Here is a 26,257-nt window from a genome sequence, read left to right on the forward strand (position 1 = left end):
GCTTTATTTGGCTGTTTTTGTGCGAGGTGATTTTTCTTCTGAAGTGGGGGGGTAACAAGCTGCGTAGCCCACATGTTGTTGGGGTTTATAGACTCCCTTGAGAATGAAACCATTGAGCCACAGACTGAGAAAGAATTCAGAGGCCTTTGTTGCCATGGACTGATAGTAACTTTAAAAAACTGAAGCGAAAAAAAAGGGAGTGATAATCTCAAGTATCCATTCCAGTCTCCCCTGCTGTCTCTCTCCTTTCTAATAGAAGAGTCAGGTGAGAAGAGAGGGTGGTGTCCAGGGGAGACGGACAAGTCGCTTTCTTTGGATGGAACCTCTCTTTCTACCCCTCTGTTTTGGATTGTCAGTGAAGACCCAGGGGCGAGCTGAATGTTTCTTTCAGGAGAGGGAAAAAGCTAGTTCATTTGGGGAAAAGAGCATGAAAGTACATGGCTCCATGAAAATCAGATTTCTTTAAAAAAAAGAAATCGTTTCCTTTCTCATTACCTAGTGGGGCTCAGCTCCCAGGACAAGTGGTAAATAAGCATGATGAAGAGCTCAAGGCGGAGGAAGGTTTGCTCCTAAATCAGAGACTGAGAGGTCCCCAAGGCAAGGCACTCGTTTGAAGTGGGGCATTGAGAGCAGTTCACCTTCCCCCAGACTGAGTTAGTCCACACAAAGTCTTCCTGAAGTGTGGTGAAGTATTTCCTTTAAAAAAAATTTTTTTTTGAGATGAGGTCTTGCTGTGTCACCCAGCTCAAGTGCGGTGGTGTGATCAGGGTTCATTGCAGTCTCTGCCTCCTCGGGCTCAAGTGATCATACCCGCTCAGCCTCTCGAGTAGCTGGGACTACAGGTGTATACCAGCACCACACCTGGCTAATTTTTGCATTTTTCTTGTAGAGATGGGGTTTCGCTATGGTGCCCAGGCTGGTCTCAAGCCTGAGCTCAAGTCATTTACCCGCCTGGGCCTCCCAAAGTGCTGGCATTACAGGTGTGAGCCACTGCAGCCAACCTCAAACCAAAAATGTATCTTCCCCAACCCCTGGGTGTTTATCTCATTTTTGCTGCTACTGAAGACCCTGGGTTTCTATGTGGTCTTCAGAATCCCAGAGAAGGCCCTTGTAAGAGGTGACTTTCTCATTAGACACAAGGCCACAGCCCTGTGTTATGGGTTGGACTGTGTCCCTCTTCCTCAAAACTTATATATTTTGAAATTCTAATCCCTAGTACCTTGGAATATGACCTTATTTGACAATAAGGCTGTTCAGAGCAATTAGTTAAGTTAAAATGAGGTCATCATGGCACAGAGTGGGCCTCCAATCTGACATGACTGGTGTGGTTATAGAAGGGGGTCATTTGAAGACAGACACACACGGGGGAATGCTTTGTGAAGATCAGAGTTACGCTGCCACAAGACAGAGGACTTTGAGAAGCTAGGACAGAGGACTGGCATGGATTTTCCCCCAGCACCTTCAGAGGAAGTGTGGCCCTGCCAGCAACTTGATCGTGGACTTCCAGCCTCCAGTCTGTGAGACAATACACTTCTGCTGTCTTAAGCCACCAGTGAGTGGGACTTTGTTCCAGCAGCCGTAGGAAACAACCACAGGCCCACAGCACTTGTAGGGATCGACGAAACTGCTTTCCTTTTTATTTCTTTTCAAATCAGGACAAAATAAATATAAGAATAATGAACACATAACCAATTTGTCTTAATACTAACAAAATCATAAAATGTAGTTTTTATTTTTATTTTTTTCTTATGGAGAAAGGAGCTTGTGAAAGCAAAAGTGCTCAGGACCCACAAAAGATGTGATGTGGCCCCGAGACCCCGAGTGGATTTGGAACAGGGGAGTGGCCCTCTACGTCCTAGGGCAGCCCAGGAGTTTGTGGTTGAGGCAGGCGTTAGCCTTGGGGACCTGGGAAAAGAGAAAAGTGTCGAATGGTCTATGTAACTGTGTTGTAAAGTAGTCCTCAGTCTTTGCTGATGTTCCTCCTTCTTCCTTACCTCTGGTATATTGAAGAGTCATTTTTGCTTTTAATGTCTGAGAGAGGAGAACAGTTTCAAAAATGTCTCCATTTGGCACATTGTCGATGTTTGGCTGCAGCTGCAGCACAAAGTGAAACAGAAACCGCCATGGTCTCGGCTTATCCCTTGTGGAAATGCTTGCTTTGCTAAAATGAGAAGGTAGAGCTTCAAATTAAGTCTGGGCTCCCTCACTCAGCTCCCAATAGGTCTCTCTTTTCAAGCGTCTCTTCCCATTCACTTTCAAAAGCTATATTACTTATTTATGACCCAATCCAGTAGAAATAATATGCACTTAACTTGCACTTGTAACTGTTATCCTATTAATTACTCAGTTAAAATCCATAAAAGTGCATGGCTGTCACCGAAGTCTCTGCTAGAATTGTCACAAGAAGGAGCAGCTTTTGACAAATGTATTAATTAGGATCTTGTGTGTAGTTCTTCGAAGTCAAATAGCCTCAGCTTCCAGGAGCCCAGTGGCCTGTGAATGTTGTGTCCCATCCTCTCCAGTTGACAGTTCACATGATCTGTGGAATGCAGGGGATATCTCTTCCTGACAAGCAGCAACAAACAGAAGGAACCTAAGCCAAACAAGCAGGTGATTCAAAATTGACTACTGATATAGTCACATGATGCTCATAGCCCCATTGTATAGACCAGGGGTTCTCAAAGGAGTGAGCATCAGAATCACTTGGAGGAGTTGTTAAAAGCAGATTGCTGGGCCCATGCCCAGAGTTTCTGATTTAGTCGGTCTGGGATGGGACCCAAGAATTGGCATTTCTAACCTAGTTCCCAGGTACTGCCCATGCTGCCGGTCCAGAGGCCACACCCTGAGAACCATTAGTCTAGATGTTAACCTTCCATTGGTCTTTTTGCCAGTAGGTGAAAGAGACCTCAATTACTAGGGGACATAATGAATTTTAGACATAGGAATGGGTTGCCTGAAGTTATAGAACTTACTTTCCTGGAAATAGGTAGGAGTAGACACCGTCACTTTTCCAGAAGGGCTGTGGGCAGTTGGATCATGGGACCACACAACATGATCCACCTGATTGTACCCTTCCTGTTCCATGCAATGTGATACCTTCCCCACCCACCCCCTGGCATCCCCTCTAGTGATGTGTCACTGTTAAATGCTTGTAGCAGGATGGTCCAGGAGAAAGGCACTGACAGGGTTAAGGTCTGAAAATACACTTGGATGCTGAGGCATTTAGGAAGAGCTGCACAGGCAGGGTCTAGGAAAGGACACAGTGGTAAAGAGTGGTGGTAAATAAAGGTTTAGCAAGACCTCAGTCTTCTGTCTTCTAGGCAGTGGGAAGGTGGCAAGAACTGGAATTCTCTCACTGCTGTGTTCCTTTAGCCAAGGTGTATCTATTTATTCTCCCATCCAAGTACTAACCAGGCCTGACACTGCTTAGCTTCCAAGATCAGACAAGATCGGGCACATTCAGGGAGGTATGGCCATTGATGCCTATATCTATTTATTGAATGTTTCCCCAGGATAAGTTTTTAGACTGAGCAAGGTAGAGAATGTTGAGGTGATTCATCCAGATGGTCTAGTAGGGGAGAGTAAGGCAGACCCATAAATCCTTGTAATACATGGTAGACAGGGCCACACAAACAGATTCACACTTCCTCAGGGATGCTCTGGAAATCACCATACCTCTAATGCACTTTTTTTTCGGGAAGAAAAAAGAGAATATCAGATCAGAGTTTGTTCAGGTCACAGAACATCAAATCAGAGTTCATGAACTGAGAAACCAAGGCCAAAAGTCTTAAACTGAATGCTGGCCTATACAAAGGTTTTCCTTTGGGTACAGGAGTCCTTTTTAAGATAGTACTGAAACTGAAGGGTCTTCTTGATTATTGCTAGCTGGAAGAGGGAGACAGAATTTCAGATGTTTTCCTTGATCTTCCTGCCAAGCTGCTAACACCTCTGCCGTCTGGTTCCTGAACCAACTAAGATTGCCACCATGAAAGCTCATAGCCCAACCAGAAAGCACTGTTCCAGGATACTTTGGGACCAGGGGAACAAAAGGAGAAGACTGAATCTGGGCCCCACTCTTGGCCAGCAGTGAGCTGACATCCCTAGTGAGAATCCTCCAGCCCCATAACTTCTTCAGCCCCTTCCCCAGACTCAGTCCTGGTTTCTGAGGGCGTCGCTTTATCCCTAGATGACTCCTTAGAATTGACAGGTAAGCAAGATAATTAGGAGAGGTGACAGCCGAAATGTGTGTTGTGAAGGACATGGAATTGGGGATGGAGGATTACACTGGGCTTGGCTGGTCAAGTCAATAAGTCTATCTCCGATGGCGAGCTGACCTTCCTGCTGATGACACCTTTGCTGCTTCCCAATATTTCACCCCAAATGGAAGTGAGGGATTGAATTTTATCTTCAAAACCACTGAGCCTTGAATCCATTGTGCTGCTTTGCTTGTGTTTCCTGCCAAACTGCCTTGTGAAATTTTACCCACTGAGCAAAGTTCATCTCTTCTGTGAAAGCTCCTCCTTGCCACATTTCAATTCACATGGAGTTCTCTAAACACAAACATTTTGAACTCACCTTCTGTTTACCTTGTCTCTTCTGGAGGCCAAAGTGCAACCTGGTCTTTTTTTTTTTTTCTTTTTTCCCTATGATGCTCAGCATAGTTCTAAAGGTGGTAGGCTCTCAGCAGTGCATCTGGTTTTATTTCAATTAAGTAGCATTAGTTTCTGTCCCTAAGTAGCAAATTAGGCAGTTACGATGGAAGTGTCATATGCTTTCCCAGACACAGATTAGAATGATGTCTACCGCAGATTTAATAACACTTGCTGTTCTCTCTTTTCTTAAAAGAGCTACAGAAATAGTGTTTAGCAATATTATATAAAAAAACAACCTTTTATAAAGCAGCTATGTTTAGTTAGGGGTCAAATAATGCTTTGTTCAGTATGTCTTGTCACAGATGTCTTTTATCATAAGCAACAAATCTTTCTGTGTTGGTGAACATCTCTGAGATAGATGTCCTGTGACCCAGGGTGGAGGTTTATTCTTTGTTCTGTGATATATTTGCCTTCTCTTGAATTGCAGGCTCAGTGACTCAGCTTTCTCTCCTCTGAAGAGATGTCAGTGAATGTTGTTTTGCTCTCTGATGCTTTGTACCTCACAGAGATCTGCTTTTGTAAACTGCATGGCTAAGGTACACACCTTAAATAACACCATTAAATAACTCTCTTTTATACCCAACTGTGCTGCCCACAGTTGTCTGCAAGTTAAGTCTGAGTGTGAATAGCAGATAAAATGAACAATAAAAGCAGGCTAGAAACAAATACCAGAATGATGTATTGGAAATGCAGGAGCACAGTTTAGTTAGCCACTGCCAAAAGTATCACAGCGATTTCTGGCCCCATCTGCCACCTCAAAGTCTCTACATGATTGCCATCACATTATACACTGTGCTGAATAGTCTTTTGGAAGAGTAGGTTAGATCTTTCTACAGCATGTTATCAAGGTGTGGATCTCTGTCAAATCAGGAAAACCTACTTTTCTGTAAGTGTGTGAAAACGGAGAGGTACCCACTCAGCACATGGGGAGGTCAGGGGTCCCAAGAAACTTACTGGTGGACCATTACCTTGGTGACTGTCTCCTATTGGCTGAGATAAGCTTTCAGCTCCACAGACTCAAAACCTTGTCTTTGCAATGTTCAGAGATGAGAGGGAGACTCAAATCACTCAAACTCCCAAAACAAATGTATAAAATAATCAGTTCCTCTGTTAAAGTCAGAATGTTATCGTGTTTATTTTAAAAGAGAGATTTCTCCAGCTGTTTTTTCAGCACAGCTCCAGATGTGGTAGTTGGCTTGTGTTTAGGGGAGTGGTGTCCAGTCTTCATTGTGCATCAGAATTGCTGAGAGAACTTGTTAAAATACAAATTGCTGGACCCCACCTCCAGAGTTTCTGACTCAGTGGGGCTGGGGTGAGACTAAAGTTTGCATTTTAATAAGTTTCCAGGTGATGCCGATGCTGTTGGCTCAAAGACTGCACTTGGAGAACACTGATTTAGGGGTCCTGTTGAATTAACAGCAGCTGTAATTAAACACTAAAACTTTTGCTGAGCACAGAGAGATGTTCATCTTCTGAGAAGCTGAAGAGGCTGATGAAGGATTAAGAGTTACCTCTCTCATCTCCATCTCACTATCTGTCTGTCTCCTCCTACTCTGTTGCCCTCTTTCATTTCTTCTTCCCTTCTTCATTCCCATCTCAGTCCTCTCTCTCTTTTTCTCTGCCCCTGTTCCAACCACTCACCTGTGTACAGAAAGTTGGATACACGGAAGTTAGGCAACACAACTTCCCAGCCACTGGGAACAACACATTGGATCTTTAGGCCTGAAAAATCCTAATAGGCCATTGCCCATGTTTCTTTCCATAACTCTCCTTTCTCTCTGCGTCTGTGGCCCAGCTTGATTGTCATACCTCCTTCTGATGGATTCGTAAATTCAGGCCAGTTCCAGTCAAATTTTTGCCTTCCAGAAGCTCCATAAGGTGACTTTGCATATCTCTGCCTGCCCCTTTTATGGGAGATCATACAGTTTAACTTTCAGTTATTGTCTTCTTTCTTCCTCAGTACTCATTCATGGGGAATACCCTCACTAGTTTCCAAATATTGGCAACATTAATATTTGCATTTTAATTAAAATCTAAAGATCTCGTGTCAAAGTGTGTTCTTTCCTTGGAATCTCACAGTAGCCCTGCTCACTTTCAGTGGAGTGCGGCATGACATGAGTTGGCTCGGCCCACACAAAAACTGCTTGCCCTGGGGATTCACCCGTACGTCCTGGTCATACCCTGTCTAAGATTGCCATTTGTTTCTTCTTCCGCTATCCTCATTCCCATCTCAATATTGTGCCTTGTTTCTGGCCTCTATAGCCGGTAGTTTTTACTAATTCAAAGAAATCACCCCAAGAAAGCAGAGGGGAAAAAAGATTGAAGTATGAGTTGGGGAGGAGGTTGAGAAGGACATTGACTAACGCATTTCCTTATTTAGCTCCATTTCCCAATTTAGGGAACTCATAGAAGCATAATTGAGTCTCCTGCTTATAAAAGTTCTGAGCCGGAATCCTTCCAGAGGAGCAGGCTAATGCCATCTTGGCAATAAAGGGGCCAGCTGCAGAGCAAGTGTGTGCTTCTTTCCCATGCAGTCCCCAAGGCCTGATGTTTATGAGAGTGTCCCTTTTGCAGATGGAGATTTCTGTCAAAAGAAAGTAGTTTTTGTTTTGAAAGAAAATAATATAATGGGGGATGGGGCAATATTTGACTTTGCATCTCCAAAGGCTGATAATAGAATAGTCTTTATAGGTGCGTGTGTGAATGTGTGTGTGTAGCTGTAGGTATGTGAGTGTATGTGGGTGTATGTGTGATTGTATGTTTAAGTCTTCACGTGTCAGAACATGTAGGGTTGTATGAGTGTTCGTGTGTCGGTTAAGTAGAGGGTGGTGTGTGTACGTGTGTGTGTCTGTGGGTGGGTATGTACGAGTAACTAAGAGAGAGAGAATGAGAATGATTTTCTTTTTTCCTTTTTTTTTTTTTTTTTTTGACAAGAGTCTTGTTCTGTTGCCAGGCTGGAGTGCAGTGGCGCAATCTTGGCTCACTGCAACCTCTATCTCCTGGGTTCAAGCAATTCTCCTGCCTCAGCCTCCCAAGAATCTGGGACTACAGGCATGTGCCATGACACCCAGCTAATTTTTTTTTTGTATTTTTAGTAGAGATGGGGTTTCACCATGTTGGCCAGGATGGTCTTGATCTCTAGACCTTGTGATCCACCCACCTCAGTCTCCCAAAGTGCTGGGATTACAGTCGTGAGCTACCCCGCCCAGCTGAGAATGAGAATGATTATTACATCTCAGACAAGCTGGAAGGGCTTGCTCAACCTCCCTCTGACACAGTTGAATTAAGCTGGCCAAATCAGGTTAAGGCTTTCTAATTTAATTTGCTTAATTTTTTTGAGGACAACTTCTACACTGAAACTTCAAGTAAGCCTCCTGAAATGTGGTGGTGGATGTGGTGTGTCCTGAGCACAGGGAGCTGGCTGTTTGCCGAAGATTTCCCACAGAGAGGAAAGCTTTGGCCTGACCTCTGCACAGGCACCCCGTCTTTGCTGCCTCTCAGGAATCTGGAAGGTGCTGGCTCACCCGCACCTACCTTTCCATCTTACATAATCCAACAATTTGACACTCACATCCTCTTCCTGTTAGATTCAGTCTCTGTTTTCCTTGATGGTTACTATATTTTAAAATGTTACATAGTATTTTTAGATAATAGAACTTTTTAAAAATAATCTAATTTGGGGGTGCATATGCAGAGATGGCCCTATCCAAACAAGACATTTTAAGGCAACATCTTTTTTTAAATTCTCGAAAGCTCTGTATACCCAGCATCTGCTGAAGGTGCAGCCTATTCCATATCACAGATGATTTAGATGACCGTTCAACTCAGCCTCTAAGAGCTTGGATGCTCAATGCTCTCCTTTTGCATGCTCAGAGCTTCTAGTCTGGTATGGCAGGATCCTAATCCATTAGCTAAGAGAGACCTCCTATTTTCCCAGGGACGTGTCCTCCTCTGCAGATACTTGGCTGTAAAAGAACTCTGACAGCAACTTTAAGCTTTTGCAATTCATGTCTACTTGTGAAATTCCAACTCATGGTTGCTGCTAAAGGAGATGATGACTCCCATGACTGAATGACAAATTGTATTTCATTTTGGGCACTAAGTGCAGTCAATTGGTAGCGGCTGCGTGGAGTGCCGAATCCTGGTTTGGTGGGAAAGAATTCCACAATAGATTAGTGATGTCTGCTGTAAACAAGGAGTGGGGGTGTTAGTGTGCTTGCTCTACTTGCCTCCTCTGTTCTAGTTCGCCAAAGAAACCACTTACCTTTCTAAAACAATCGAATGTTATTCACGTGAAGTTAACTTTCCCTCTTAGCAGTTGGAGCCATCTCTAGGCAGGGAACTGGTTCTTCAGCTAATTTGGAACCCTTGCTGTTTTGATGTTTTCTTCTTCCAGTACATCTTCTCTGTTTTGTGTCTCACCCTCCCCAGTGTTAGAATATTCTTTCACCAAAAAATCTTTGTGTTCTCAGATTGAATCATGCTTTCTGGAAAGGAAAGCATCACACAAACTAAACTGTCGCTTATCCCAAACACATATGCATGTTTAAAGAGAATGCTTAGTATTGGCCTTGTTTAGACCAAAGAAATGAATTTTTATTGGTGAAATTCAAGTGTACTGTTTGGGGGTTTGGGACATCATCCTCTTCTAGACACACCGTCACTCAAATGACCTTATTCACCATCACTCCATATGGCTCACCAGGGTTCACAAGCTTCTTGAGTTAAAGATGCTGGGTTGCTTTCCTGCTTACTGGGTTAGCCTTTGTATATGACAGATTGTTATTGAGAAGCAATGAGAGTGGGAGGAAGGAGAAGATTAGGAAAAGTGACTAATGGGTATTAGACTTAGTACCTGAGTGATGATATATTCCATACAGCAACACTCCCAACACACATTTACTTGTGTAACAAACCTGATGTACCCCTGGACTTAAAAATAAAAGTATTTTTTAAAAGAAGCAATGAAAATACTGTCCTTTCTGTCAAAAGAAATATTCTTTTCCTATATGAGTAGCTCACTGAGATTTTGTTGAGACATAAACTTTTTATATTGTAATATACCTTTCTATTTATTCCTTGTAATACAAAACAATGTTAGAAAGTAACCAAACATAGATACATTGTCTTGGAAATGAATCCCTGATATAGTATTAAGTAAAATAAAATAATCACAGGAAAACATACAAAGAGAAATTATATTGTAATATACCTTTCTATTTATTCCTTGTAATACAAAACAGTGTTAGAAAGTAACCAAATATAGGTACATTGTCTTGGAAATGAATCCATGATATAGTATTAAGTAAAATAAAAGGATCACAGAAAAACATACAAAGAGAAATATAAGTGAGCACACACATACATGCATCTGTATTTAAGCATATATTTAAAGCATGGAAAGTAGGCTAGAAAAAGTTACATTTAAAAGTTGGACCTCCAAAGAGAAGAGAGGGATTCAGGAATGTGGGGGAAGTGAAAAGCTCCTTTGATTTGTATTCTACGTACTACTGTATTTTTAAAGATATTTACAGCCAGCATGTATTCTTTCTCTATTTTAAAGAAATCATGGTTGATTTAAATTAATTGGAAGATGATGACAACAACAAAAGAAATCAGGCCATAAAAGGTTAAGACCATTTAGCCAAATTCAGTTATTCAGAATGAGAAGAATAGCGCTTCCTACAGTCCTTGGTAGCCCCAAAGTTTCCACCTGCTAGCAGTCACGTCCAAGGGTCATGTGTGCACACCTGAAACCGGGTGGGAGGAAAGCCATCTTCCTGTATAGAGGAAGACCTTCCAGCATCATTTAGGGCAGATCTACTCCTGTGGTCAACTGAAGGAAGACAAGATGCTTGCGGCCTCATTTGGAACTGTGGGCTATTTAAAAGTGGTAACAAGGTCTGCTTTTAAAAATTGCTTCCCCAACATTAGCTGTTTACTCTTGTTCACGGTTTTATTTGTGCTAGCGTAACAGGAGATAAATGTAAAAAGGGACAAGGGACAAGTCATGACAAGGACCACTTTGATTCAGTGCTGCTACTGTTGCTATTTCCAGAAATGGAACCAGAAAAGAAGGAATGTAGCAATTTTTTAAAAAACTAAATCTATTGTTTACAACTAGCCTTAAAGCAGAGAGGTAAGATGTTCCATAGAAAATATCATCTGTAACCCTGACTGTATAAAGTATGAGCAAGATTATTAGACTTTATGTTTTAGATTTAATACACAGACGAACAAATCAACTAACAACTGTGTAAATGATTACAATCTAGTTGGGATGGGTTCAATGCTATTTGTTGGCACAGGTCTTGCCTCAGGACAAACCTACCCTACCCAAGGTAATACACGCAAGGTTCCTGTCAAAAGATTCCCTGCACCTCACTAAAATTTCCTGTCATGATTGCATTTAAATGTATTTACGTAATTCATTAGAGCTTTATGTTGCGTATTATATCCTCAGAACATTGGGAATCTGCTACTGGTGAATTCTAACAGTGGAGAAAATGGAGGCTCAGGTACATAAACAGATTTGTCCAAGGGTATTGTATTGAGTGACTCATCTGGGACTGGAATCCAGGACTCTTGACTGTTGTCTCCAGCTCTCCTAAGATGGACTTTCTTTTGGCTTAAGACTCATCTCCGGAACACTCTGTTAAAATATGCATTATTGGAGGTTGGAATAAGGAAAGTGATCAAGACACATAACCTTTCCAGTTAATGTGTTGTCCTCTTTAGTGGCATCCATGAGCTTCTTTGGCAATGGAGTTTTGGTGGAGCAGAACCAAGGTGGGAGGTACTCAGAATATGGGGTGGGGTGGGGGATGTGAGTGGGAGCCCAGTGTTGGGGCCCGCCTTCTCAAAGCAAGCTACACCAAAAACTGGGAGGTAAAGATCAGCCTCAGCTTCAGCTTCTCCTACTGGCTTCCAGCTCCTGTCCTGCTAATGGCAGTTACACCTAGAAGAAAAGCCCAACAAAGAGAGTTGTAAATATCTTGCCTATGAATATAACAGTGTTAGCTCTGTGTTCAAATGGGACAACTCGAGGGGAGACCTCTACCAGATAAAATTAATAATATCCCACATCTGTATTCTAATTTTATCGTTGTATGAAGTTTTAAAAAATCTACACCTTTCTTATAGTACTTTTCGCACTCTGACTTGCAGTTGAATAATATGTAAATGTGTGTTACCTCCTCTACTACTAAGTTTTTTTAGGGCAGGATCTGTGCCTGCCTCACCTTCAGGTGTTGAGAAATGACTAGCACTTGGCATATACTTGTTGCATTAATGAATGGAGCAGGGATGTTACTGCAGATCCTTTCAGTGTATTTTACTGGTAAATGCATTTTACTTGTAAAATTTTTTCAAATGGGAGACTTATAACCTCTTCTTCATTTTTAATCCACTTGTTCAACTTTATAAGTGAATTGTGTGTCTCTATAGATATTTTGGATGAAATGAATGATGATTTATTTAGTAGGGATGTTTTAAAGTGGAAATGAACTAACATCCTACGTTCTTCTGTGTTAATGAGCTGCAACTTGCTATTAAACCGAATAGGTAAGTGAAGAGGAGCAACCTAGTTCCCTACACAAGCAAGGTCAATATAACTCCTATCCTATATTGCCTAGGTCCAAGGGTGAGTATGGGAGGGGGTGGTGGGTATACTGCAGATACTTAATATTGTTGAACAGTAAGAGAATATTTGTCTCTTGATTATGGATTCTGCTTACAAAGCAAAAAAGCATTTTATCCTGGGCAACACAATGAGACCTGAATCTAAAAAAAAAAAAAAAAAACAAATAAAAAGCAAAAAAGGAGGCATCTTCTTATCTTGTTAAATTCTAAATGAGGAGTAGTCACCTGGATGGGAAATAGCAGTAAGGTTTTTAGTTCCAATAACGTGCAAGGAGAAATGGAAAAATTCCTTTGGCATTCATTGTTTTGATACAGAGGAAGAATACTAAGCTCAATGTTTCACAGACTTTGGTGTCCCAGTCTCCAAGTTAAAGTAGGGATGTAGCCCATTGTGAGCAGCAGACCTTTCAGATACATCTGCTGTGTATTTGCCAGGAGGAGGTGAAGCCAGGCCCAGGAGTGCATTCAGAGGAGACGAATACCTTCAGAGCACTGTCAATGTCAGAAGTGCCGGTGAACCTCTCCTACAGTTTCACTTGGCAGGCAGGCGCCCCATTGAAACTATCTCCCCAGGGATCTCATGGGATCTGAGATCCTGCTCCTTCTCTTACTAGGTGGGATAAGAGCGATGGCCGGTTCATGTGAGGACAGGGACAGATTCTTTTCACTTTCACACCGTTTTTTATTAAAGTCCCAAACAACCCGTTCCAGGCCCTTCTCTCTTCTCACTCTGGTCCCAGTTGCTTTGCCTCCGGATACCCTGGGACCCCTGAAGTCTATAACTGTCTGCATTCTTTCCTTGTTCTGTTCTGTACCTAAAGTTTTCTAGTTGACAATTTGGAGCTTTGGTTTGTAAGGGATCTGCTGTCGGGGAGAGGAATGTGAGGCTCTTATTTTGGACGGGATTTGAGCAGAGTCCGTCTGAATCCTTGCTTTTGTCTGGAAACATAAAGAACTATTACAGCAATGTATGCCCTAGGAGTGTAGGTAAATCTAAGCAGGGGTCTTTTCACTAAAGAAGGTATGTTGGGAATTCAGTGCGTTTTGCAGCCGTGAGATGTTCCAAGTCATCTTAAAGGTTAAAAACGAGCATAGGGAAGCAATTACAAAGAAGGGAAGGAAGCACAAGGATGGTTGACTTTCGAGCTGTTCTTGCCAAAAAAAAAAAAAAGAAAGCAATGGGCTGAGTTCAGCGAAGCAGTGGAGTTAGCTGAGGGCAGAAATATTTGTCTTTTTGGTTATGAACAGCGGTGTAATCCCCAGGCTTGCTGGGGACCAAAACCAGCCAACCTGTGAGAGCTGCTGTTTGTGAGGCATTCACAGGCATTTGCGATCAAAACGATTATGAATGTGAAAGTTATTACTGCTCAAAAAACACTTTATATCAGGGTTAATTATAAGGAGATTCTGTAGTATAATTAGTGTTCTTTCTATTGAGGATTAAGGGCCTCTCCTAAATGGCCTTTTTGATTGCCTTCTTCCCTTTTTTAATTTCCTCCTTGTCCTTTTTGATTATCTACCCCACGACCCTCAGGGCTCCTCAATGTAATACAATTAAAATAACATTTTTGTGTTAGAGGGTTTTATTTTATGAGCTATTAACCCCCTGCTTGCCTGAAGTCTGGTTTCGTCTCCCGGTACACCCGCCGGCCCCTAGACACAGTGGCGCGTCTGCAGCCCCACGGGAGACATGTGCAGATGGGGCTGTAGGTGGGGCCCAGTCAGAATAAAGCTGAGGGACTACCTTGGTTTGGTCTTTCAAGAGATGACTGGCTGCTGGCTTTGCAGCACGAGGAAAGGGAAATGAGTCCTCCTGGCCCAGCTGGCTTTCACATAAGCTGGAGCCTGGGTAGTATGACCTTGTCCCGATTCTGCTGGTACCCTGTGCAGTGGCAAACTGCCTTACACACAGTAGGTGCTCAACACTGGCCGTTAACGACCTTAGAACCATTACCGCCTTCATTTCTGCAATCCCAAGACAACAAGAAAAGTAGACATTTCCACTTTCCTTCCGCATTGGCCCTGACACCCTTCCCCATTGGTCCTGACCACATTAGATTTGCCAGCATGACCTCTCACTAACCTTCATTTCCTTCCTTCTGAGCTTAAAGCTGGGGGGGTTCTGGACAGTGCACGCACTGAAAAGTGAAGGCGACTCTGAATGCAATGTAGAGGAAACAGTATCATTTTGGGGTCAGGTAAACCTGGAGTCACACCCCAACCTCATCACCTAATAGCTATATGGCCTTAATTATGGGTAGAAGGGGAGGCAGCATTATGTCAACATCTGAGGGTTATGTAGATGGTTAAGTGAAATCAAGGGTGTAAATCATTTATCCTAGTGCCTAGGCTATGTGGCCATTCAAAGTATGTTGTGTGCCCCTCAAACCACCACCACCACCATTCACCCCTTGCCTTTCTTGCCTTTCACTTGTGGCCAGAATTTCCATATTTCTGACCAGAATTCTGCCTGGCGACTGCTCTATATGGCCTCCCTCCACTTCACGTGTATGAATGACTCAGTGGAGGACATTTAATTAGGTTTATTTGAGGGACATAGTCTGTGATGAAATTTCATGGCCTTTCCGGAAGCACCGTGGAACCAGTTCTTAAATGACTGGATCCCAAGAGGCACAAGTCACAATGATTGCTTGTCAAGAAATTTCCATGGGAGTGGGCACAAAAAAGAAGAGTTAGGAAGAATAAGACCTAGTATTTGACAGCACAACAGGGTGACTAGAGTCAAAATAATTTAATTGTATATTTTAAAAGAACTAAGAGTGTAATTGGATTGTTTGTAACACAAAGGATAAACGCTGGGGGGGGTGGACACCCCATTTTCCATGATGTGATTATTACATGTTGTTGCCTGTATCAAAGCATCTCATCTACCCCATAAACACCTATATACCCACAAAAATTAAAAATTAAAAGAAAAATTTCCATGGGAGATAGAAACATGGGTACCATGAACTAACAAAGCAGGAATTAAATAGCAATTGAACACAATGACTCATATCACTAAGTTACATGTGATTAATCATCAAGTAAATAGTCCAGGTAATAAGAACACAGAAAATATGGAGAAAGACCACATGAGAGTAGGAAAGAGAGGGGTGCTGGCATTGTGTTAAGCTGAATTGGGGGAAAAGAAGACATTGAAATACCTGAACTCATAAGATAATTAAAAGTGCCCATTCCAATTCTGAATGTTGCACTTCTGAATATGGTAAATTAGATTGAAATCAAGTCAATTTTATAATCGTTAATCAGAAAGACCTTTTTCCTTATAAAATGTGCTTGCTTTCTGCTTTGATAAAATCTGAATGCATATGCTTTACCATTCACAGATTGATAGTTGTTTAATTTTAGAAGCGTCACCTAGACAGGTAGAACTTGTCAAACACAGGCAGGTGAAGCTACAGAGCAATCACGAAGGGCCCAGTGTGAAGAGTGGGGAGAAGGGAGTCAGGACGTGGTAGTGCCTGTCTGGGAGGGTGGCCAGAGGATCCCAGGCACAGTATTCACCGGAAAGTGGTGGGACCCTCATTCATTCAGTCAACCCACACCAACCTTTCTTAAACACCTGCTGTGGTTCATGTCTACCTCCAGGTACTCAAAATTAGAAAGCGAGTAGGACACACTCTTTTCTTAAGGACCTCACCCTCCAGAGACAGAGTGCTCAGATAGGGGAGCTCCTATTAAACCAACCACAGGATCAGAGAAAATGGAGTCAATATTCAAGAAGGTCCCTAAGACGGGGTAGGACACAGCATCAGAGTCCCAAAGTGAAACAATAGGAAAGCCTACTGAGTCCCATCAGTAAGCAATGGGTTTCTGTCCCATCAGGAGACCTGGAGAGCCTGAATACTGGGATAAAACACAAGGAACCGCTCCACACTCAAAGTGTATGGGTTAAAATCTTGGTTCCACCACAGACTAGCATATTGCATAAACTCTCTGTGTTTCATTTTCCTTTACCATGATAGGGATCATCATTGTAACAATCTCAAGAGATTATTGTGAAGAACAAATGAGAAAATACGTGTAAGTTGCTCAACACATATGAGCCCTCAATGAAAGTTACCTGTGATAAGAAGAATTACCATCTTTGTTATTGTTGTTAGTGATCTAGTAGGGTAATTGTATTTATCCTTTAAGAATGTAGACCCCTTACTTCCCTAAGGATTTGTGGTAGCTTATAATACTACATAGAATATTTAAGATAAAAATTCAGTGAATCAGTCAGGGTGGAAGGAAAACAAAGGTAGGAATCATAACATGAAGCCAGAGGTAAAGTAAGTATACAGATTGCACGCTATCAGATTTGGTACATTTGCTGAGCATTAAAGGAATTAATGCCTTTACCTTAAGCACTTAGTTTCTCTAATACAAGGTCAAGGGCTACAGAGTTGGCTGTGCAGCCTAGAGTCATCTGGTATCTGAAGTGCTGGAGAAAGCTCTGCACAACTGCACATGCTCCAAACTTCTTCCTTTCTCTCACCCTCCTGTGGACTGAGAGCTTGCCTTGGTCCTTCTTGTAGCCTCCAAGCCCCAAGAACAAGATCTTGCATGGTAAGCACTCAATAAATACTTCTTGATTTGTTTTGAATAGATGAATAAATGGATGTGTGGATGGCAGGATGGGTGGATGGATTTGTGTATACTCCTGGGTACAGTAAGAACTTGGACCCTGATAAACTCGCATGAGTTTCTTTCATATTTGTTTTGGTGTGAAAATCTCCAAGAAGGATCACTCGCAGAGAATCTATTGTTTATTTTATTTAGGGGAATTTGATCTTTGAAATCATTTCACTGAGAAAGTACTCAACTAATTTAACTTACCTTCTTCTTCTTTGCTTTTCCCCTGCTCCTGATGTGCCCTGAGGGGGAAAGTTTAAAAAAAAATGTAATTTCCCACAAATTTTCAAAGAAAATGGCCATTTAATGTGATTGGGGAATTGGCTTTGATAGGATCACATTTGTCAATCTCAACCAGTTTTGAGATAACAAATAGTCTTTATTGTTCTCTTTCAGCAAATCTTCTTCAACCCATATGCACATCTAAACTAAGGGTGGCTGCTATTGCTAAGATAAAACTTTATCTGTTAAGCCATTTATTTATGTGTAATGATTAGCCGTTTTATAAAATCTAGTCTTGACATTATCTTTCTTGGGTAAGGAGTCCCTATGTATTATTTAAATAATACATTAAATTCCTTATGTATTATTATATTATTATTGAAAATAAGTGAAGTTCAACTATCTGCATGCCCTTGAAAATCCCAGCAGCTTAAGGACAGATAATCTAGAGAGCTGGGGTTTCCTGAAAGCTAGTTTTCTTCTGTCTTTGCAGAGATCTGGTAAGAAGTTAAACTCAAGGAGTAGCATGCATCAGCGGCAACATGCTCACCTGTGGGATTACTTGGGCTGCCCGGCGCACTGCACCCTGACCACTTCTCTGGGAAGTAGATTTGGTATCTGTGAGACATGGAGAGGGAAGGACAAGAAAGGGGAAGGAAGGCCTTCCCATCTGATGTTGGAGTGACAAGGTCTGCAATGGCCAAAGTTGTGGTCCTCCTTTCCAGCATTCTTCTTGGATGACAACAGGACAAGACTGGCCAGGAATAAGCAGGGCCTAGCCTTGTTTGTGAGATCTGGCATGGGGCACAAGTCAGGGCAGCAAGAAAGCAAGTCCAGGGAAGTCAGCTGAACCAGGGAGTAGCATGTGGACATGATGTCCCTAGGTGGGACTCTGATTCTTGTGAAAGACATCTTTCTGCTGTGTCATCAGCCTGTTGCATGTGGGTGATCCAGGTCCCTCAGGGGCTACTCAGAGCCAGAGGAAGGTCAGAGAGCTGCAGGGAGGTCCTCTATACAAATAAGGCAGAACAGAAACACTCTGTTTATTTGTATATATGTAAAGATGAAAGTTCTGAGAAAGAGTGTAGTGAGTGATGGGGATAGGGGACTACTGTTTTAGCTGCACCTTAGTTTGCAGGGTTATCTTTGTGATTTTAGTTCCTCTTCAGTTTCACTTACTGGAACACAAGCTCAGCTTTGTTAATGACGTATAGAAAATTTCATGTACTTATGTGAATGATGTACCATATGTTGATAACACATGGAAGGCTTCTTGAAATTTGGAACATAAGAAAATAAATAACAAACTGAAAGTGAAGAGAATAGAGTTAAGGGAGAAAAGGGCAAGAATCCATAATGATAATGTGAACTGATGTTATTTATTTGTTAGGTTTTTAGTAGAAAAGGTATTGGTATAGTTCCACTAATTCTGATCATTTAGACCCTGGCTGGGCTAAATCTGTGACAAAATGATTTGCTAAGCAAATGAATACAGGCATAGTTTGTTTAAACAATTGATATGTTTCTAAAGAGTTGGTTGCATGCTGTCTAGTGTGAGTCCTTCAGTAAAATGAATCACCATCCGGTAAGGAATGGCCCAAAAGAGGGACACTCAGTCTGAGAAACAGGCACCTCTTACTAGAGATGACCCTCTGTGGAAATAATCTTTGCTCAAATTGCAAAGTCTTTTGCTTTTTTGTTTCAATAAAGAAGACTGAGCCCTGATTTTATCTGTTTTAGAAATACTCCATATATAAATGTTCCCTGTATCTGGTTTGTTTCAAATAGCCTTGTGTACTGAAGGTGTAAATAAGTTTTCCAGCCATTATTTTTTCCTACTAGAAGAGCAACTTGATTACTAGCAGTTGAGAAATCGCTATTGACCAAGTTCTTCGAGGATACCCAGATCTGCCTGCCCCACAGCACTTCATACTGTAAATTCCACATAGCAGTACTCAACAAATCTGGTCTGTATGAGTAAATACATATATACTTAAATGATGTGCATGAGAAAACATAAATAAGAATATGATTGTAACGGAAGCCCAGCCTTGCTCTCCTCAGGGAGGTGCTTGGCCAGCATGGTTTCAATTTCCTCTTATCTCTTCGTGACTTAGAACATACACTAGGCAAATTTATTTGTCTAGCTCTTGAGACCGTGTGTAAAATAGCAAAACTGTATTCTGATCATTGTGATTTTTTTTATTAATTTGCACTGCCCTCCTCCCGGCAACTGGTGCAGCTTAATAAGGTCATTTTCTGGATCTGCAGATCTCTCTCTGAGACGTGGAGTCACAGAACCCACGGCCTCTGTTTCTCTCTTCTGCCCCTGACTCATTCCATGACCTTTAAAATGAAGGCAATGCTACCCCAGGAAAGGAGGTCGTATTGATTGCAGTTGAGAACTGAGGTTTCTGTGTTTCTCTGTTTGTTTGATTGATGGTGGATGATGCGGGGAAAACAGTGCGCAGGGCGACTCTCAGGTGTGGGGGCAGGAGGTAGTAAGTTCGAGAGTACCACACAGTTCTCCAGGCTGAACCGAGAGCTGGCTGGGGGTTTTGGTTACGTGATGCTTGAAAGTCCTAGCAAGCCCCCAGACGAAATCTGGCCAATTCAAACGCGAGGAAAGCTGAGGAAGTCGTACCCACAAACTCTGGGAAATTACAGCTGACTGTTATTAGTCATTCTTACGGGCAATAGTGTTGTTGTAAAACATTCAAATCTGGTGCTCTGAGCAAAGACCTGTTGTTTCCTGGACCAGATAATCACTGCCAGGATTGATTCAAGAAATTAATACGAGGCCTTGTCGTGTGCTGCCAGCAAGCTTTGTTTCTTGTCAAGTGCAGCCTGCACGTGGGTGTTTGTAAGTTCTTGGGCAACCATCAGTACCTAGAATCCCAAGACACTTCCTTATTTACACACAAATACGGAGTTTCTGAGGGAAGCGGGATGGAAGTTTCTGAGGGGCCGTGGATGGAAGCAGCCACCAATGGGGATGGTTCCATGTACCACTGATAAAAGGTGATTGCGTCCATTCCGATGTTTTTATTGGAGAGCTTGGGTTTTTCATTGGTTACCTTAGGTTTGTTAGCTGTCCTCTGCCTCTTTCTGTTTGCATTAAACTTGACAGCCCAAACAGGACCCTTGCGTGCCGTCTTGCTGTCGGGGAGAGGACTACAGCTAGTGGTGATGGAGGCCTAAGTCTAGCTCCCATATCACAGCCCGTGTACTCAGGTGTATTAGGCCCTAAGGGATTCAAGAGACCTTCATGGGTGTGAGACATTGACCCGGTGTCACAGAAGATGCACCCAAAGCAGGTCATGGCCTAGTGTTTACAGTAACACACGGCAGTGAGAGAAACTCAATTTTAGGCTTCTGCTCCCTGCCTAGTGCTTCTTCCAAATGCTGTGGCTTTCTAGTTTATGACGAGGACTGGGAAAGGAACACTAAAGGCTGGAGGCGGGGCTTTGTGGACTTGAAATACCTCTCTCCCCAGGTGGTATATTTTGCATTGCTGAAAGGCACCACTGCAATGTAGCTACGCCCCGCCCCATATATTTAGAGCGAGCTAGCTTCTTCCGAAGCATACGACACATTCATTTTACCTGTGAACCTCCACCCCCACCCCCAAATCAATTTTGCCAGTACCCGAGCACCTCCAGCAACCCTTGATGTAGGAGTGTGCAAGGTGAATTTCCTAACAAGCTGACTTTTCAAAGGTTTTTCAGCTCTCAAAAACATGAAAGCTGCGTTTAAAAATTTAAGGGTCTGATATGTACCAGTTCCGTGGAGTAGCAGTAGGACGTAGCTTTTTGCAGTGCCATGATTCCCCAAGCCCCAACTCTTTAAATTAAGATGTTTATGACAGCTGCTCGTGCTTAATGGAATGCACATAAGATTGGCCATTAATTATTCTCTTAGGTTTTTGCACCTATTCTCTGCGTGAAATCGGCAAGAGTCAGTATTGTTGTGTAAACTATTTTTAGTGCTTTTTAAGAAACCCTATTTTTTTGTGGGTTGGACTTTTAAACTTTTATTGTGAAAATTTCCAAAAATACTTGAGTTGAGAGAAAGTGCAACGCTCCAGTGAACCCATCATTCAGCTCCAATGACCGTCAACATTTTACCACTGTTGTTTCTCCTACCCCTCCTGCCAACACACACACATACACACACACACACACACACACACAAACACACACAGACACACACGTTTATTTTGCCAGGGTATTTTATGAAAATTTCAGACATCATGTCATCTCAACATTAAATAATTCAATGTACATATTTTAAAAATATGTTTATACAACTATAATGCCATGATCAAACCAACAGAAAATTAATCATTATTTAATGTTATATAATATTGAGTCCATTTTCAAATTTACAGTTGATTTGATCAAATAAAGACCCAAATAAGGAAGAAAAACATTGAATCATAACCAAACAGTTTTCGTAAGGTCTTTTTGCATCTTTAGCTAGAAATGCCACACACACACACACACACACACAAACACACACACACACACACACACACACACACACACACACACAAAGCTGATGATCTTTTTAAAAATCTTAAAAGGGCCAGTCCTTGAACTGACCTCTACACCTCACTTTCAGAACGGAATGGGAGCCTGTACTGACTAGAAGCTTTGCCTAGGTAATAAGCCAGTGCCCCGTGTCACTTGTGGAAATCCTTCAGCTTTTGGAATTATTTTCTTGTGGTGAATATTTGTACAATTCCTTCTGATTTCCATCAGTGAAAGGCACAGGTCTTGGTGTGCTTTTGAGAGATTCTTTTCCACATATTAATGACTTCCTCATCTGCTTCCTGCCAAGTTTTGTATTTGGGTTAGAAGGAGGTCAAGACATGGATGGTTAGAGGAATTCTTTGCTACCCGAGCTTTGTGTATGAAGTTCTCACTACTCCTCTCTGGCTCTAGGTATTCTTTGTAAGTCAGTTTGCAACACGGTGACAATTTTGACAGGAAAGTCAAATTTAGTAACAACCATTATTCAGTCGAATGTGATTAAACCACAGACAGATAACTTTCATTCATTTAGCCAGAAAACCTTCTTACAGAGTGTGTTTTTCTACTCAATTTCTAAATCTAAGATTTTTTCATTTGCTAGACTCATTTTTAAAAGTGAGGAGTGACCGCTTTGTAGGTGCATGTCTTTTCTTCTCTGCTGTCACCTTCGTTTTGAATTCCACAATAAGGAAACCACCTTTAGAATGTTGGCAGGTGTGGTGTTTGCTTCTGAATGCAGCATCAGGGATAACATGAGAAACTTTAGCACTCTAGCACGATCCTTATACTGGTAACTGATAGACGAACTTTAAAGAATAAAAACTCTGCCCAGTGATGTCCAGACCATCATTTGTTTTGCCTGTATGTCGAACTAATTTTATTATGCCAACTCTACCATACTGACATAACTTTACTGTTATGAAGGTCCTATCTACAGAACACCAGATCTTAGAATGAAAATGCAACGTGGCTATAATCCCAGCACTTTGGGGGACAGAGGTGGGTGGATCACTTGAGGTCAGGAGTTTGAGACCAGCCTGGCCAACAGGGTGAAACCCCATCTTTACTAAAAATCCCAAAATTAACCATTGTGGTGGTGCATGCCTGTAATCCCAGCTACTGGCGAGGCTGAGGCAGGAGAATCGCTTGAACCTGGGAGGTGCAGGTTGCAGTGAGCAGAGATCATGCCACTGCACGCCACTGCACGCCAGCCTGGGTGACAGAGCAAGACTCTGTCTCAAAAACAAAGAAAAAAAAAAAAGGAAAAGAAAAAAAAGAAAATGCAACCAATTATCCAGAGTTTTCCTGCCTAAACTCCAGCTAATCTGGAAGCTGGTTGCATTGGAGATTTCATTTGTATTTTTGACTCATTGTCTGGCACATAACAGGGGCCTAGTAAAATGTGTTAATTAATTGGCAATACCAAATAATACCAATTTAGCGTTGATGACAAAAGACAAACATGATAAAGGTTTTATAACTCACTGCCAAGAAAGGAAGATTGTACCTTGCCTTATAACTGCCAGTTCCATAGGACTCTTATTACCTGCTGTGGGTATTACAAGCTGTGCCCTCCTTAAGTCCATCCTTCTGGGACCGTGTATGAAGAACTGACTTGGGGCATGATGTTTGAAAGGAAGGAGGAGAGGGTGCTGCTGTTTGTTGCACGGTTGCATACAAGGCACTGTTCTGGGTGCTGTACATTCTGTCATTTAGCCACAATAACAAGCTCAGGAGTGGGTTTCTACTTTGGGAAAATTTCTCACAAACTGAGTTTTTCCTCTGCTTACACCCCAACACAATTATAAACATAGAAGACTTCCGTGACCAAATGTGTGGGAGTTTTTTCCCACACACCAAGCAGCAGACACCACCTGAGTATCTTCGATTCCATTCTGACACTGTTTACCTGGAGATATTGTCAAATCCCAAAGCTTGAAGGCTAAGTCCCCAAGACTGCCCCCACGCTTTCAGACATCAGTCACGAGTCCAGGCCTCCAGAACTTCTGGCCAACCAGCTTCAAGTTGGGGGTCCTACCACCACCACCCTCTCTTTGGGTTCAATTAATTTACTGAAGTGGCTCATAGGACTCAGGAAAACATGTTTACCAGTTTATTACAGAGGATATTGCAAAGGATACAGATGAGGAGACGTTTAAGGCAAAGTATAGGGGAAGGGGAATGGGGCTTCCACGCCCTCCCTGGGGCACCATTCTCCTGGAATCTCCACATGTTCAGCTCTGAACTCAGCCCTCTTGGGTTTTTATGGAAGCGTCATGATATCAGCATTCCTTCCCTTCAGAGTATAGGGTGGGACTCTCTCTGAGGAGGGTCGTATGACCTACAAACAGAAAGGTGGGGAAAGAGTAGAGTCCTCCTTTGGGGCAGCTGACCGTAGGGCAGAAGGTCAGAGACCTGTCCCTGATGCCTTCTACAACTAACATTATAACCAAAGACTGTTACAAAGGAGATGAGAGTTACGAGTCGGGAACTGTGGATGAAAACCAATATATACCATAACACCACAGTATCTAAGCTCCACATTACAGATCCGGCTCAGAGATGAGAATCACCTGGTTTGTAAGTGGTATTGATGAAATTCAAACCCAAGTTTGTGTACTCTCCTCCCTGGGCCGGTGCAACAAGCTGCCTCCTTTAGGTTTGCAACTGCAAGTGCATTCAGAAGAGAGGGAAGGAAGATGATACAGAAGGAAGTATGTCTGAATGAGGGGAAGATTCACAGGAAACGTGGCACCTCACTGAAGCCTACCATCCTAGCCATAAAATTAGCTGTGGCCCACTTCTTGGCCTAGTGAGAGAACTGTGTTAAGTGTTCTTGGTCTAGAATCTTGCTACTCAAAGTTTGGTCCATGGGCTGGAAGTTGTAGCATCATTCAGCAACTGTAAGAAGTGTAGAATCTCAGGGCCCACCCCAGCCCTACTGAATCTGAATTAGCATATTTAATAAGATCTCTAGGCAATTTGTATGCACATTAAACTTTGAGAAGCACTGGCCTAGAGGCTGGTGGGAAATGATAATTAAAGATGCTGTCTGAGCAGTTCTAGTGTAGTGGAAGATCATTTCTGGGTGAAAGCAGTTCCCTGCATTAGGTTGAGAGGAAGAATCATAATTTTATTTCATTAAAAAAAACAAGGTGTAGCAGAATTTCTCCCAACTATGACTTTTAAGACTGATGACTTCAACTAGGAAATGGATCTTTCCTTCCCCTAACATTTAAGAGTACTTTTTGACTATTAAATGGTGAGTGTGTTTATACACATGTATACAGTTGTGTGCATTTACACAAACACAACTGTGTACACTATTAGAAAAAAGCTAGCTCATGACTTTCTTAGAAACTACTGTTGGGCACTATTTGGGAAGCAAAAGGAACCCCAATTGTGTTTTCATTATGTTCCCTTTCTAAAAATAAAATTTTGGTTTTGTTTCTCAATGTGCAGAACAATTGGTGCAATTTCTGTGAATGCAAACCTTCAGGAATGAAAGAAGTTGTGGTTTTCCTAGATTTGTTTGCCCAGGCTTCTTCTATTCTCCTTAGACAATCTCCAGGGAATCTCTTTGCAGTCTGCCATGAGACACCATATTTAGGTCTTTGGAGAAACACCATGAAAGTTTACCCCAGCCTGTTGCTGGAAGGCTTTGGAAGAAAGCTGACAAAGGGGGAAGATGTTTTATAGCTGACTGTGCTACATCACTGGGTTCAAAGAAGTTTCTCATTATTGAGTATTTTCAAACTTCCACCACTGCAGTTCTAATCTACTTCCATGCCTCTTTCCTCCTCACTGTGTCCTTGTATGTTGGATTGTTGCTCCTTGTAGGTCTTCCCATGGAAATGATGACACACGGGAGGCATGGCCAAGGCCCTGCATGACAGGCTGCTCAAAAATAAATAGGGTGTTTGTATAGTTATTAAAGCTCATCCTTTCGCACAGAAGGAGCTAGAATCAGAAAGTCTTGCAAGGCTCAACACTTTTCAATGGCCCAGTCATCCAACCCACCTATTGGAGTTAGTTTGGTGAAATGAAAAACTCATTTGATGGGAAGCCAAAAGACTTGAATTCCAGCCCCATCTTTACCCCTCACTTGATTTTGGTTATATTCTCTCAACTCTCAGGGTTTGGATGGCTCTTTTGTGAAAGAGGGCTTCATACAGCCTCTTCTAGGTTTCACATCAGAGGATTATTACATCATTCAGTCTATAAAATAATTTATAGATCACATTTCAAGTGTAGCAATGGTCTCATTAGATGGTCACATATCACATCAGCATATTTTCAGACTGAAAAGGCAGCACCCACTTTGACATCCCAAGATCCCCCTTAAACACAAATTTTCTATGTAGGAAGAAAAATCCTTTAAAAAGTGAATTCACCAGATGCGGCGGCTCACGATTGTAATCACAGCACTTTCAGCGGCTGAGGTGGGTAGATCACCTGAGGTCAGGTGTTAGAGACCAGCCTGGCCAATATGGTGAAACCCCATCTCTACTAAAAATACAAAAATTAGCTGGGCGTGGTAGCAGGTGCCTGTAATCCCAGCTACTC

At 42.2% G+C, this 26,257-nt stretch overlaps 1 protein-coding gene across 1 annotated transcript in view; it reads left to right on the forward strand.

Annotated features, from left to right (window-relative positions):
* Positions 1-26,257, forward strand: part of RORA (RAR related orphan receptor A) — a 737,001-nt gene that overhangs the window by 481,524 nt on the left and 229,220 nt on the right. The gene's annotated exons all lie outside the window — the stretch shown is intronic.

This window comes from Sapajus apella, unplaced genomic scaffold, assembly GCF_009761245.1.
Source record: "Sapajus apella isolate SASKATOON/1434 unplaced genomic scaffold, GSC_monkey_1.0 scaffold37, whole genome shotgun sequence".
Classification (NCBI taxonomy): domain Eukaryota; kingdom Metazoa; phylum Chordata; class Mammalia; order Primates; family Cebidae; genus Sapajus; species Sapajus apella.